The sequence below is a fragment of the Corylus avellana genome, chromosome 5 (genome assembly GCF_965113065.1).
Source record: "Corylus avellana chromosome 5, dhCorAvel1.hap1.2, whole genome shotgun sequence".
NCBI lineage: Eukaryota > Viridiplantae > Streptophyta > Magnoliopsida > Fagales > Betulaceae > Corylus > Corylus avellana.
Window position 1 is genome coordinate 17,853,643 of NC_142494.1, and position 17,302 is coordinate 17,870,944.

At 36.4% G+C, this 17,302-nt stretch overlaps 1 pseudogene; it reads right to left on the bottom strand.

Annotated features, from left to right (window-relative positions):
- Positions 1 to 438: 438 nt before the first annotated feature.
- Positions 439 to 17,302, bottom strand: part of LOC148585876 (disease resistance protein Roq1-like) — a 17,436-nt pseudogene continuing 572 nt past the window's right edge.

Consider the following 17,302-nt stretch of genomic DNA (forward strand, 5'->3'; position numbering starts at 1 on the left):
GATTGTAATCAAATCAATGGATTTGATTACTATATGTGTATTCAGACACTACCCTATAAATAAGGACCTTTGTATTGTAGACAAATCAAGTTATAAAGTTAATAAGTATAATGTAGCCCTTAGGGGTATTCAGAGTAGTGGACATAGGTGTCTAACACCAAACCACCAATAAAGTTTTGTGTGTTCTTTCTCTCTCTTGTTTTTGCTCATATTTTCTCATTTCATTATTTTTATTTTTATTTTGTAACAAACATAGTATTACCGAACCATCGAACCAAAGTCCTTATAAGTGGGAATGTAGCCCAAGAAAACTCTTGCCGCGGCCCAAAATGCCACATGGTGGGCACAAAAATTAGCACTTCTGTGCACTTTCCTAGCTTCCCAAAGGGGAGAGGATGGAAGAAGTAATAAAGTATTGGCAATAACTGATTCTATATGTTAGTCTAGGGAGATGGAAGGATTTTGCAAAGCTGTAATAACCACCAAGGAGTCACCTTCAAGAGAGAAATTATTGAGTTTCAGAGAGGCTGCAAGAGAAGCAGCAAGCTGAGCTGCAAGAGCTTCACCAAAATTAGGATCGCAGGGAGGGTTTATCTGAGAAATGGCCTTTACAATATGGCCCTTTGAGTCTCTGCACACAGCAGCTTGAACAGAAAACGACTTCCTTATAGCAGTATCGAAGTTGATCTTATGAGAACCTGCTGGAGGAGGGGACCAGATTTCTTTAACATGCAGAGACGTGGACTTCCAGGCTGCTGCATGATCTAAAGTGGTTCTTCTGATGGAGCTAGCTAGAGAATTAATATTTGGGATAATACCTTTATGCACTACTTTGTTTATGGAGAACCAAAGAAGATCACGAAGAACCGAAGCCTAAATTTGAAACAAATGAGAATCAGCTTTAGGAATGCCAAAAGAGGAATAAGGGTGAATAATGCCTTTGATCCAGTTTGGGAGACTAAAAGAAGTCCAAGCTAATGAATCAAGGGGCCAAAAAGAGGATCTCCAAGCAACTCTAGCAAAAATGCAATGAAAGAAGAGATGAGAAAGGGAGTCATCTTCAGTTTTGCAAAAAGGGCAAAGAGAGTTAGGGGGAGGGATATGGAAGATAGCTTTCAACCTAACTTTAGAAGGGAGAATGTCCCAGGCAATTTTCCAAAGAAACAAAATCAGCCTAGCATTTAACTTAAGCTTCCATAGTAACTTCCAAGAGCTAGACTCAAGAGGAGAAGAAACAGTGGAGATTCTAGGATTACTGATCAACCTATATGCTGAGCTGGTAGAAAAAAGGCCATTGGAAGGTGGGGTCCAAAGGAAATTTGTGGAAGGGTTAAGGTTGATAGGAATTTTCAGGATTTCCTTGACACTGGGGGAAGTGAACAAAGAAATCAAGAGAGGGAGATTCCAAGAGCCGTTAGAGGAAATGAGATCCGAGACCATCAAATCAGGGAAAGAGGAAAGGCTCAAAGTGAGGGGAGAGGGAGTGAAAAAAGGGACAGTAGGGATCCAGGAGGAGTTCCAAACTATGAGGGCAGAGAATCTATGGATTCTATGGTAAGCGCCTTGAGAGATAATAGGCTGGGATTTGAGGATGCCTTTCCAAAGCCAAGAAGATGAAGAAAGGGAAGGGTGGGAGAGAAAAGATTGAGAATGGAGATACTTAGTTGAGAGCTGGGACACCCAAAGAGAGTCTGAACCTGTGAGGAGTTTCCAACCAAGTTTTGAAATGAGGGCAAAGTTGACATCTTTCATCCTCCTAAGGCCCAAACCACAAAGAGCTTTGGGAATGCATAGAGAATTCCAAGACTTGAGAGAGAGATTCCTTGCTTTCGAGGAGGGAAAACCCCACCAAAAATTCTTGAAAACCCTGTTTAACTGGCTGCAGATACTTTTAAGGAGCAAGAAAGTGCTCATGGCATAGGAAGGAATGGCTGCATCTACAAGTTTGATAAGCACCAGTCTACCTGCTTGCACTACAAGAATTTAGGTCTTTAGGGGTGACTCTAAGTCGACCCTAAAAGTCCTAAAGTGGACGTTGTTGCCAACAGCGTCGACTTTTGGACCCTAAAAGTGTCGACGCTAATAGTCCGACCCTAATGCTCATACGTGTGATCATCAGCGTCCACTTCAAGTCGACCCTAATAATAACTTTTAGCGTCCACTTTATCGACCCTAAAAGTCAAATTTTTTGACCCTAAAAGTGATGTAAAAGAAAGTCATAGTCGACGCTAATGGTTAACCATTAGCGTCGACTTACGGTGGACGCTAATAGTTAACTATTAGCGTCCACAAAGTGGACCCTAATGGTCCTAAAAAAATTTTAAAAAAAATTAACTATCAGCGTCCAAATAAAAGTGGACGCTAATAGTTAACCATTAGCGTCCATAAAGTGGACCCTAATGGTCCTAAAAAATAAAAATAAAAAATTATCTATCAGCGTCCACTTAGGGTCGACCCTAATGATTACTTTTAGCGTCCACTTTATGGACCCTAAAAGTCACAATTTTTTGACCCTAAAGGTGATGTAAAAGGAAACCATAGTCGACGCTAATGGTTAACTATTAGCGTTGACTTAAAGTGGACGCTAATAGTTAACCATTAGCGTCCACAAAGTGGACCCTAATGGTCCTAAAAATTAAAAATAAAAAATTATCTATCAGCGTCCACTTAGGGTCGACCCTAATGATTGCTTTTAGCGTCCACTTTATGGACCCTAAAAGTCACAATTTTTTGACCCTAAAGGTGATGTAAAAGGAAGCCATAGTCAACGCTAATGGTTAACCATTAGCGTCCACAAAGTGGACCCTAATGGTCCTAAAAATTTTTTTAAAAAAATAATATGCGATCGATCGCACAATCGTGTGCGATAGATCGCAGTACCAGAAGGTGTTCGAGAAGATGTTCGAGATTTTGCGATCGATCGCACAATCGTGTGCGATCAATCGTAGTACCAGAAGGTGTTTGAGATGTTGCGATCGATCGCACACGATTGTGCGATCGATCGCAGACCCAGACCCAAGCCAGGGAACCAAATTACTTACATATATATGCAAACCAGTTTCATTTATGAATTTAAGATCAAATTTCATACAAATTTATTAAATTTAGTTATCAAGAATCTCACCATAACTAACTACTGAAACTAGAGGAAATTATTAACTGAATGACAAACCCACTCCAAACTATCTAATAACTGAGATGCAAAAGAAACTATTTTCTGCCAAGAGGTTTAGTAGATTCAATCCTCCAACTTGCAATTAATATAAGTAAATGAGCACTATGACCCTTATTCAAATCTATAAGAATGCATTCAAGACAAAGCAGTGACAAGTATTAAGAAAAAAACAAAAGAAATATTAAACCAGGTCATACCCTCATCATTAGTTCATGCAAATCAATTACATTAAAATAAAGCGCAATAGATTATACAAGAAAGGTGAAAATAGTGCTTAATTTTAAAAATTAGCTTGCATGAAAAGAAGAATATTCACTGCTTATGCAAGGAAAGGAAAAGGTAGTCACATACAGAACTGTTGGTATAATTGCCATAATACTCCTAAATTACAGAAAGCTTTGTTTTTTACGGATTCTAGTTATAAATCAATCTAACAGTAATGGACGCTACCAACCCAGTTTGTAATGTAGAGAGCCTCCACCATCTCAACTGATCCGTTATGTACTACAGCCACCTGGATATGCACAGAAGTCAAATAATAGAAAAGAGACCAAAAACAAAACTGGAGCACGTTATAAATTGTCTCATTAGAACAGAAAATTTTATTGTAAACAGTATTACAGGGAGAAAGCATGAAAAATGTTTGCATATGTATGCATAACCAAATTAGATATGAAGTTACACCACAAAAATTAGAAGCTGCTTATATAATGAAAGACAACCGATTATGGCTAATTAAGTAAATCCCAAAAGAGTAAATAAAACACAACGTCAAATAAAGGCATACCTTCTTCCAGTCTTTTCCATATTTCCGATAGGCTTCATAAAAATGCTCAAGCTCCTCCTTGCTCCATTGAGGTCCTAACTTATCAGAATATTTCCTTTTCTGTGCATAAAATACAGCAGCCAAAATATTTTTTTAAAAAAATATCTACACTTTGAAGCTTTAAAGTCAACTCAACTTAGCCTTAATCTCTGTATACTGGGTTGGTTTATGGACCTCAATAACAAATTATGTTTGCCCACATAAATACATTCTCATGCAAACAAGAGGCTCAATTGATGATCCTATATATTTTGTTGTTCTATCCTATCTGAAATTATCCTTTCTATTGCCACAAAGATTGACTGTGTCCAATACAAGCTAGAGGCCATCATTTTGAAGATCCTATCAGATACTTCAAAATTTCATAAAAGGCCCACACTACATTCTACCCTCCATAAAAACTGACCAACAAAGGTTTATTAAACTTGGTTAACAAGTGTAACCAAACCAAGACATAGAGAGTCAAAGCACAACAAAGAAGAATAATGGTTACAAATAAATGAACAAATAACGAGTTAGATAGGTATTAATTAAGTTATAGGAAAAGTAGAGGAAAAAAAAACTTGTTTAGAATCGAAGAGAACGTGTTTATTGATTTGGAATGTGCATCAATTCCTAGTCCTAAGTTGAATGTCAAAGCATACTTGATCACCTAATCCATATTGAAAAAGGATCTCTCTGCCCAAATTGTTTCCTTCTACTGAAAAATAATGAAAGAAAAATGATTGTTTTGGATAACCAAAGCTAACATACCAGCTCAAATTGGCTTGAAATGCAATGCTCAAACTCCTCCACAACCTTACTTAGCACAGATTCAACCAGATTTCCCTCCCTGAAATTTAACAAATTTATTTTGAATTACTATACAAATTTCTATCCGTAAACCATATATGTTCTATCCTCAACATCTGATGTATGTGAAAAATGGGCTAAAAGTAACAGAAATTTTTATTTTAATGAAAAACAGAGATACTAAAGACCCTAATTCTTTGAGAATCCTGACATACTTGTTCCAGATCAGACGCCTCAAACGTAGGAAGATTGTACACCGTTAACATTACTGCCCATATGCTATATGTTGTACTCATATTACCATATGGGTTGAAACCATCACTTGCTAAACCAAGCCGCACATTGCGGGAATCACTTGCAAACCACTCATATCTTTTATCAAACTCTTTCCATACAATAGAATCGGCAGGGTGTCTGAGAGTATTGCCATCATCTTCTCGACCTTCTTTGTGCCACCGCATTTCCGTGGCCATTTCTTTTGTCATAAACAACTGTTGTAACCTTGATTTTATTGAAAAATACCGTAAGACCTTTTGAGGAATATTACTTTTTTTCCCTTTGCCATCAATCCATCTTGAATTGTTGCACTTTGGGCATACCACTTTGTCTGCATGTTCTTTCCAAAAAAGCACACAACCATTCTTGCATGTGTGTATCTTATCGTAACCGAATCCCACGTGTCGCCTAAACTGTATTGCTTCTCTATACGAGCGTGGCAATGTCTCTCCATCTGGGAGGGTCATCTTTATCAAGTCAATCATCATATCAAACGCCTTGTTACTCATGTTGCAGAAGGCCTTTATATGAAGCATCTTCAGTACAAAAGCAATTTGTGTAAATTTCTTGCAGCCTGGATAAAGTTCTCGTAAACCATCTTCCTAAAATCGGTAGAAGGAGCTTGTTTGTTCGTGATCATCGGTTGTGGGGCCCTGTGAAGTAGAGGATTCTCCGATGTTAGCATCAACAAATGTCCCCATACATACATCGTCTAACAATTCTTCAACTGCATCAACCTCCTCCATCATTTCAGTTGTATGTGTGTGCATGTTTGTAAAAGTGTTTACCCTAAAATATCCATCGAGTGTATGCCGGAGTAAATATCCATTCATATACAAGTGACCCTTCACCTCGCTAATATGAGAATAATATCGATTTGTACAATCACGGCATGGACACTTTGTCATATCACGTGAATCAACTGATTTAACTGCCTTTCCCATGAATTCTTCCACACCTTTTTGAAATCGCTCTGAACATCGAGTACTTTCCCGCATCCAACTCCTATCCATATTGATGTCCCTATTAGAGGTTATTCGTTACGTACATGTACGCACACAAGGGAATTAGAAGATCAGATTCGGGAGAATTAAATGGGAGGTCTGTTCTCAAATATTGATGCTAGCTCAATGCCATGTTACCTAACAAAATATTCTAGAAGTAGGTTAGTAGTTTAGAACAAATTTCTATTTGTAATTTATTTACTTGTTTAGCTCAATGACAGTTTTACATTTTTTACCATTGATGTTAGCTTTGATATTTATTATAGAATGTTGTCTTGCTTCAAGTTTACTGTGTTGCTTTCTTATTGAACTTAAATGGAAAAGACAATACAATCATGTATTATACCAACTTTCATAACATAAGTTGATGTGAACTAGAAAATTAATAACATAATCCTAATATAAGAATAAGACTTAATACTAATAAACAAGTAATAATAAGAGAAGAAGGGAGAGATGCAGTGGGAATACAAGTTTTCAGACGATCACGTGTGCGATCGATCGCACCACCAGAGAGGTTTTACTTGTAGGTGGTGCGATCGATCGCACCATCAGGGGCTTCAGCACGTAGTGCGATCGATCGCACCACCAGAGAGGTTTTACTTGTAGTGAGTGCGATCGATCGCACTATCAGCTATCCCACAAACAAGTTAGTTTATGCTTTACTCCAATCAACACATATCTCTACAAACCCCACATTTATACAGGTAAACAATTAATGACATGGCTATACATGACCGTGTGTGCACCCGGGTACCTGTGCATATATTAACATACACATAAAAACATGTAAAAACCACTAATGAATACATATTACAGTCTTTACAGAAGACTAAAACCTAAAAGAGGCTCGGTATTTAATAAATCATATTCCGCTTTTATTTCTAATGTTTTTCTTCCTTCTCTTACCAAATCTCATTGTATTGTGTTATTTTGACCAGGCTAAAAGAGTTAAACTACTTTAGTTGCTAGCCTATCACACTCTCACATAGGCTATAGTTACATTGACAAACAACACAAAACTTAGTAAAGCACTAAGTTGTCTAGGTGTTTTATTGTCATCGTGTTTGCATGTTACTATAAGTAAAACCAAATACCAAGTCTTGTTCATGATTATTCTGTTTTTTATTAGTTTTTATTTTCACATTAATTATAGGGGATTCATGCTTCACTAGTGAAAATAATGAAGGAAGATTATCTCAAATATCATGGATTCTAAACAGTTTGTATATACTCAAGCAGGCGTAGTACGTTGTTCCATGTTGCTGCAAGCCTGCAAAGACTCTTATGGGTTTTCAATATCATTTCTGATTTTCTTCAATTACTTAAATCCCTTGTCTAAAATAGTTTCTCTTTTCAAACTTGTGATAATTAGAAACTAAACCAGAAGTCATTTTCTTTACACAAGGATCTAACAAATATAAACAAATCCATAGTTTATGTTAACTTAGTTAGATTTAAGCTACGTTTAACCAAATATTTCACCCAATTCGAACCTAACTCAAATGCTCTTGAAGCCAAGCATGTGAGTATGGTGGAGTTAGAGAGAGAGAGAGTAATCTTTATTTCCATCTCAAACCGTTAATGCGAAGATGCCATACATCATGCAGATTTAGTTAAGAGAAACCCCCTACTATAGTAAAAAAGAACAAACTCCAAAAAATCAAGATAAGTAGAACATGGCAGACTATTTAACGCCGCCATCCATGTGTAAAGTGATTTGAACATAGTATTTTTCAGCTCTAACACCTAAGTATCTTGATCTTCAAAACTCTTTACATTCCGCTCTCTCCAAATACAACATTAAACATAAATGAGCCAACCTCCAAACTTCCAAAACATTACGACTTTCCATTTGTCCCCTCCAACTCACCAACCTTGGACCCATCTTCCACCTCAAATCTAACAAATCTAGAGAAAAAAATATCATCTCCTCCTTATATATTTCCACACTCCCACTCCAAAGAGCCCCCACAACTTAAAAGCTATCCCAACCAATAACCTATGTTTATTCTCTTTTTCAGTTCTGATGATTTGCTAAAAAATAAAACCATAGCCACAAAGACTAAGGCCTCAACATCACTATAGCAAATCTTACTAGCTTCCCCTTTTGTTTGTCTAATTAAGTTATTAGGGTTTTCGTGCGATTTCAATTTTGACAATTAAATCTTTAATTTTTTTATCTACTTTTAAATGTCTCTCTGTCAATATGTCATCGAATTAATTAACCATATGTTACATCAAACTACTCTTTCCATACAACATGGCTCTAGAATGTTAATTTACAGGTAATGTCATCAATTTTATTTTTCATATATCCTCCCCAATTTGCAGTACTATTAATTACCCTGGCCATGAATAGTTAGGGGTGGCAACTTCTTGTGTTTCGAGTTCGGGTTGTGTCAAGGTATGCGTATAAGATTATACGGATCAACCCTAATTTTACACATTTAATTAAACAAGTCAGACTTTTTAATTATAACTCGCTAAATCCATGTTGAGTTTGTGTCGGGTTTGCAGGTCGTGTCATAAATGAATGACCTTTATGAATGGGGATAATAAACAAAGTTTTAGATGTGTATTTTTCTTATTGCTTGTCTTGCATACTACACACTTTGTTCAAGAATGATCAATTTCTCTCTTCTCTTCCTACATTGTTAATGTTTTGGGTTTGAAGTTTAACAATCTCTAAGAAGGAAAAGAAAAACTAAAGTTTTGTAGTATATCTATTTGTTCAATGAAATACATAGTTATATTAATGGTCCTCTATTTAATTGTTATCTTTTGGTTTAGATCAGTAAGTTCCATCTAGTACATGCTTAAATATACTTATGTTTCTCCTCTACCTTGTTTAGATTAGTTAATGTGTGATCCCTTGAACAAAAATCACTGATTTGCAACACATAAATAGCAACCATTACACTAGAAAAAAACGTTGGTGCCACATAATTTACTGCATGTTCACGTTGTTTGTCCTTTAATATAGTGACTTAATTGTGATGCAGGTTCATTGATTCATGATTTTAAACTGATTTGTTTCAATTTTAACAAGTATGCTTAGGATTACTGCATTTCTGTCATGCATCATACCAGAGATAATTTATCTTAGAACTCTCGAATTTGCAACATAGGTGAATGTTATACTACCTTTGGACAACATATGAATCATTTCAATTGTAACTTTCATGTGGTTGACCACAAAATGTAAAACTCTCTTGTATAGATGGTATGTGAACTTGTAGCCATTTTAGAGAGATTAAAAAGGAAAAATTCTGTTTGGACCCTTTGATAGATTAGAATTGATGCCGAAAAGAATGATGGGATATATAAGTTGCACTAGTTGGGTTGTTTTGGCATGGGGTTAGCACTTTTAGAAACAATTTAAAATCATATTGTTCTGTGTTTCACCTAGTACCTTACTCTCATTTCAGCTTTGGTTATGTGTAGTTTCTATCTTTTGATGGAATGGTTTGTGAAAAAGAAAAAAAAAAACAAATTAATAAAAAAACTCTCCAATTTTTTTTGAGTTCTGTATATGCATGCTTGAGCACGTTGTTTGCTAATTCTTATTCCTCTAAACTATTGATAGATATGAATAATTTTTTCTTTATTTTTCTGTATCTCTCATTTTAAGTTAGCATTTTTACTCTTATTTGTACTCTGTACCAATAAAGGGCTATACTCTACATGTTAGTAAATTTGCCATCAAGAAATCAATTGGATTTTCTCAAGAGATAGTATTGAGAACAAAATGAAGAGAAAAATTGAATAAATTTAGACCCAACACAAGCTTGAAATGATCAAATATTAGCCTCCTACTATGTTTGAAAATATCCCAATACTAAAAATCACAGGAAACAGTATAGAAACCACAAAAATCAACCATTTTAGATGCAAAACTGCAACCCATGAACAGCAGATGCAAAATAGAAAGAGAAGAAGAGAGGAGAAACTCATTTAAGGTTTTCAAGGGTTAGGAAAAACTCATACCGGAGAGAAAGCTACAGTTGAGCGTTGAGTGCCTGGAGTGAGAGCTGGCAGACAGATGTGCGCCGGAGTGAGAGCTGGCAGACAGAGGTGCGTCGGAAAGAGAGCTGCCGGAGAGAGAACCTTGTGCCGGAGTATTGAGTGAGAGAGAGCGATCGAGAGAGAGAGAGAGAGTGAGAGTGAAAGTGAGAGTAGTGAATCCTGATGTTAGCTACAGCTTTCCTCCGAAAATTTGACGAAAATTTGAGCACCCGCCAGTTTTTACCAGATGGCGGCAAATTATTTGGTGTAGCTATTTGGGGCTATTTGGGGCATTTTTCTTTAAAAAAAAAAAATTGAGAAAAATATATATAAAAAAAAAAAGGCTCCAAAATAAATGAGAAAAATATAAAAAAACATGAAGCAAGTTGTAATATTTTTTGAAAAAAAATTCGTTTTTTTTTTCAATTATTTTATTATTTATTTGTTAAAATAATAGGGGTATTAATATTATATGAATAATAAAAATAAGTGGCATTTTTATACAATTTGGTTGTTCGGGAGGCTACTTTACTATCTTTTTATAATTTTCCAAAAAAAAAATTATACTACCAATTTTTAAATTTTTATTTATTTATTTATTTGTAATTTTTCTCTTATAATATGTTTTTACTATTATAATATTAACTAAAAATTTCCGTTTATAAAATTTTTCTGATAAAGATCATTAAGTTGATATTTCTCTTATAATTAGTTATAAAATAATACAAAATCCAAAGATCAATATAACTAAGGCACTAAGATAATATAAAAAGCTAATAGTTCAATTGAATGTTTGATTGAACTTTCAATTGTATCTAGTTTGATCTATCAATTGATCATACCACAGTCAATGGAACTAATTCATTAGGATCGCTCGGATGTTTGATCGAACATTTAATCTTATCACGATCAATCGAACTAATTCAGTACGATCGATCGGATATTTGATTCTATCAAGATCAATCGAACTAATTCATTACGATCGATCAAATGTTTGATCGAACGATTGATCCTATCGCGATCAATCGAACTAATCTATTAGGATCGATCGGATGTTTGATTGATCATTTAATCATATCACGATCAATCGAACTAATATTAATTCATTATGATCAATCAGATGTTTGATCGAACATTTGATCCCATTACGATCGATCAGACTAATATGTAATAGTATCGATCGGAATTGATTTTATCAAATGTTTGATTGAACCTTCAATCATGTCAAGTTGTATTGATTGTATCCCGATCAATTTAAGTAATGCACTAATATAATATACAATGGTTAGACTTCAATTCAATGTTCGATCGAATGCACTAGGTAGGACCAATCGGATATTCGATCAAACCTTCAATTTCAATTGTTTCAATCATTTAATCTTTTCACGATCAATCGAACTAATTCATTATGATTGATCGGATATTCGATCAAACCTTCAATTTCAATTGTTTCAATCATTTGATCTTATCACGATCAATCGAACTAATTCATTATGATTGATCGGATATTCGATCAAACCTTCAATTTCAATTGTTTCAATCATTTGATCTTATCACGATCAATCGAACTAATTCATTATGATTGATCGGATATTCGATCAAACCTTCAATTTAATTGTTTCAAGTTTCATCGATCATTTGATCCTATCATGATCGATTGAACAAATGTACTATGATCAAACGGATGTTTGAATAAACCTTTAATTTCAATTGTTTCAATTTTGATTGTCACTTGATCCTATCATTTCATTGTATCACTATCAAAGTTGTTGTACATTATGCAATAAAAATAAAAAAAAATAAAAAAATAAAAAAAATTATATATATATATATATATGTGCGATCGATCGCAGTCACAGAATGTACACGCTTGTACATTCTGTGACTGCGATCGATCGCACAAAATTTGCGATCGATCGCAGTCACAGAAACAATACTCTCATATGCTGGCCGAGTGCGATCGATCGCACCATTTTTGCGATCGATCGCACTCGGCCAGCACATATCACGTGACCTATTTTAGGTCACTTTCCCCCCACACCCACATATTTTTCTTGTCCAAGCAGCACCCACCTCCGGCACTCATCCACCGTTTCTCACCACTCCTCCACTCCTCCACCGTTTTTCACCACCTCTACCACACAGCCACCTCACGGTTCTCTTCTCCGGCAACCATACCAGGTATTTTTCACCACCTCTAATTTACACCCCATTCCCCATTCCCATCAACACCCCAACCCCGATTACTTTCCCAACATTTTTTTTTTCTCATATTTCTGCAATTGTGGGTGTTCATCCACCCACATTGCTTTGTTGTGGTTGGATTTTGCTGTTTTTGCAGGGGGTTTTGAGCGGACTTGCGTTGTTCTTCAATTTTGGCTATCTCTAGTGCACACCAAGTGTTTGTCAAAAGTCCCCAATCAACCTCATCATGCCAAGAGCTCGAGCTTCGTCCTCCCGAGGGTCCGATACCCGAGCCATTTGTCCCCCGCCCACTTTTGAGGAGCGGGAGCTGCTATTTGAGACCACCTTCGCCATTCGCGAAGACTTTCAAAATCTAGAGGCGACTCAATGGGCGGTCGCCGAGTTCAAGCGACGGGGGCTCAACAAGCTTTTCAAGCCGGTCACCACCACAGCCTACAGAAAACTGGTGATCGAGTTCTATGCCAACCTGTCGCATGACTACAACAACGTGGCGGCCCTCTCTTCCAAAGTGAAAGGCAAAGCTATTGACGTAACACGGGCCGACATTGCTGCTGCCCTCCAATGCAATCATGAGCACCCTCCAGAAGCCGCACAACTTGCTGAGCAGCCGGCCAGATTCTACGTGGCGGAAATCATTGAGGATATGTGCGATGGGCAATACGCTGATTCCCATCATAATGCCGGCAGCCGATCGTAGCTACCTCAACGGCTTTGGTTTGTGGACTCCATATTACACCGTAATGCTTTTCCCTTGGGGCACAAATCTCAGAGGCGAGATCAATTTCTTCAAACACTCTACGCCTTCCATAAAGATGCTTGGTACTCCATTCCCGACATAATTTGGAACCAAATTCAGAAATTTTGGAATGGGGTGCACGTTGGAGGAGCGGAGTCCACACATTCATGGGGGTTGCCTTTCCCATACTTAATCTCGTACATCCTCCGGAAGAAAGGCATCAAGGGTACCGCAGCTGATGAGCCAGTCACTACTACTCCCATATTTGGCATTCGCCAATGGAACAAGAGGTTGTCCCACGGGGACCAGCACCTGGTGCTGAAGAGAGGGAGGCCGAGCCGATGGCCGAAGATGAACCTGAAGTTGAGCCAGAGGCATCTGAGGAGGAGGAACAAAACCGCTCACTTATTGAAGAAATAGCGGGCCTTCGAAGAGAGTTGGCTGGCCAAAGAAAGGAGGCATCCAAAACTTTCAAATTGATGGACAAACGCCTAGGCACCTTAGAAGAATTGATGCAGTCCATTCTCACCCGGTTGCCACCGCCATCTGCAGGAGCATCATCTTCTAGACAGCAGTGAGCAGGGACCACCGTCTGGCTAAAGACGTTAAACTTAGCGCTCATGGGAGGCACCCCATAGTTTACCCTTTTGATTTTGTTTAGTATGTTTTAAGTTAATCTTTTTATTTGTCATATCATATATATACACTATTAGATATGTCAAATTTAATATGAATTATGAAATGGGAATTAAGAATTAAGTTTTCATTCGGGGAATTAAATCCCATTTGGTTAGGAATCATTTGGGGAATCCACTTAAAACTGAAGTCTTCAAATTAGTCCGAATGAAAACTTTATCCTCCAAATGAAACTCCTAACCAAATGGCAAATATATACAAATTAAAATCTTTCTTTAGGAGGATGGAATTGAAATAGAAGAATTTTTCCTTTTTTTTTTTTAAAAAAAAACATATATATATATATATATATATATATATATATATATATATTGAAACAACTGTACATATGGAATATTAAGTGAAAGGGAGAGCTTTACTTTTACGGTTAAAATTTTATTTCGTTATATTTAATGGTGCATATTGTGTCACTTTATTTGAAAATTTTAAACAATGTAGTGATATATACAAAATTTTAGTGGATGCTATTGGGCATCAATTTTTTTTTTTTTTTTTTTTTTAATTTTCCTGCCTACTCTTTAGGGTCGACAAAGTCGACCCTAATACTTAAGCATTAGGGTCGACTTCAGAGTCGACCCTAATGATCACTCTTCAGAGTCCACTCTTAGTGGACGCAATTGGTGGTTTAAAATTATTTTTTTTATTTTTTTTAATTCCTCCACACGCTCTTTAGGGTCGACTTTTGTCGACCCTAATACTTAGGCATTAGAGTCGACCCTAATGATCACTCTTCAGCGTCCACTCTAGTGGACGCTATTGGTGGTTAAAATGTTTTTTTTTTTTAATTTTTTTTAATTCCTGTCGACCCTAATACTTAGGCATTAGGGTCGACTCTAGAGTCGACCCTAATGATCACTCTTCAGCGTCCACTCTAGTGGACGCTATTGGTGGTTAAAATGTATTTTTTTTTTAATTTTTTTTTAATTCCTGCACACACTCTTTAGGGTCGACAAAGTCGACCCTAATACTTAAGCATTAGGGTCGACTAGAGAGTCGACCCTAATCATAACTCTTTAGCGTCCACTTATTGATAAATAAATTTTTTTTTTTTTATTTTTTTTTTAATTCCTCCACACGCTCTTTAGGGTCGACTTTGTCGACCCTAATACTTAGGCATTAGGGTCGACTCTAGAGTCGACCCTAATGATCACTCTTCAGCGTCCACTCTAGTGGACGCTATTGGTGGTTAAAATGTATTTTTTTTTTTTAATTTTTTTTAATTCCTGCACACACTCTTTAGGGTCGACAAAGTCGACCCTAATACTTAAGCATTAGGGTCGACTAGAGAGTCGACCCTAATCATAACTCTTTAGCGTCCTCTAAAAGTGGACGCTATTGATAAATAAAATTATTTTTTTTATTTTTTTTTAATTCCTCCACACGCTCTTTAGGGTCGACTTTGTCGACCCTAATACTTAGGCATTAGGGTCGACTCTAGTGATCACTCTTCAGCGTCCACACTAGTGGACACTATTGGTGGTTAAATGTATTTTTTTTTAATTTTTTTTAATTCCTACACACACTCAAAGTCGACCCTAATACTTAAGCATTAGGGTCGACTTGAGAGTCGACCCTAATGATCACTCTTCAGCGTCCACTCTAGTGGACGCTATTGGTGGTTTAACATTATTTTTTTTAATTTTTTTTAATTCCTCCACACGCTCTTTAGGGTCGACAAAAGTCGACCCTAATACGTAAGCATTAGGGTCGACTCTAGAGTCGACCCTAACGATCACTCTTCAGCGTCCATTCCTAGTGGACGCTATTGGTGGTTAAATGTATTTTTTTTTTTAATTCCTGCACACACTCTTTAGGGTCGACAAAGTCGACTCTAATACTTAAGCATTAGGGTCGACTTTAGAGTCGACCCTAATGATCACTCTTCAGCGTCCACTCTTAGTGGACGCTATTGGTGGTTAAAATGTATTCTTTTTTTAATTTTTTTTAATTTCTGCACACTCTTTAGGGTCAACTTGAGAGTCGACCCTAATGATCACTCTTCAGCGTCCACTCTTAGTGGACGCTATTGGTGGTTAAAATGTATTTTTTTTTTTAATTTTTTTTAATTTCTGCACACTATTAGGGTCGACAAAGTCGACCCTAGTTGTTATGATGATTTTACTTCCCAAACCAAACCAACTACGATTTCCAACTAGGGAATAAAGTTGGTTCGAATCATCTACATCGTCAAGAACAATTAAAACCCGTTTAAAGCATAATTTGTCTTTAATCATGTCCATTCCTCTGGTAACATTTGTTATTGCTACATTTCATTCTAGCAGAATCTCAGACAGAAGTTTTTCTTGTAGGTTAACTAGACCATTGGGCTGCTTTGAATTTTGTCCGACATTTGTGAGGAAGCTTCTACCTTCAAAAGTAAAAAAGATTTGCTTATAAATAGCTTTTGCAATTGCTGTCTTTCCCATTCTGCTTGGTCCACATATCCCTACTATGAGCACATCTTTCAACCCTACTTGCAAGAAGAGACTTAGGGACTCATGGCATGTATCATATCTAAGGGGATAGATGGAAATGTTCAGATTCGTTGGAATTCGTTTGTGTAGAATATCTTCAACAACTTTACCCACCAACACAGATTCAATCCTGGATGTGATCGTCAATATGAAAATTTTCAGCACAAGAAACGTCCATGGGTGAACAAATTAGACTTAACAAGAACCAATAAATAGCATATAATAATTGAACAATGTTTCTACTATGAATTAAATATGACGAAAAGAAAAGCTTTGTATTTCAGCAGAGCACAAAATTCAAGTAAGACATTTACAAACCATGCATAAACACAATCTCTATTGTCTTCATTCAATTAGAGCAGTAGCTAGTAATGCAAAATCAATTAAATACTTGAAGAGTCACTAGGTGAAATGTGTGCAACATGTGCTACATTTGGCATGTGAGCTATTTCTTGCACAAAAAGGAATGGTTTCTTCTTCTTCTTTTTTTGGGTGAACACAGCAAGGGAATGTTGGATTGAGCTAGTGGGTAGCTTAAGTAGAACCTCACAGTATTCTTCTTTTGTATGTTTTGTATAGTGGTGCAACATAATTATCTTGGATATCTTTTGAGAACCACCATTTGCAATAATAATGCAATATTAATGTATAACAAATTGGCTTCTCCATTCATTTTTCTAGTCTGAAAGCCCTTTTACCATCATCATGCTATGCCTTCTAAACAAATTACTATATACACTATCAACCCCAATATATATATATATATATATATGAGCAGGACTTTGTTCATTGGCTAGAGGCAATATCGGTGCTCCTCCAAAGTTGTCATATAAGTAGCAATGGGGCTAGCTAATTTACCATAAAGTTAAGCCTAGAAAAAATTGGTACATTGAAACTAGTGACTCATATTTTCTCAGACATAGAAAGTAATATTAGAATATCAGTGGTTGGCCGAGTAAACAGAGCGAAATGAACAGAGCAAAGTGACGTTCACGGAGTGGGAGTGCGGTACGGGGTATTTTGGGAATTTCAAAAATACGTCCGTATAATTAGGGTTTTCTTATATATATGTTATGTTGTATTCTTGAATTATTAATAGTAAAATATAGT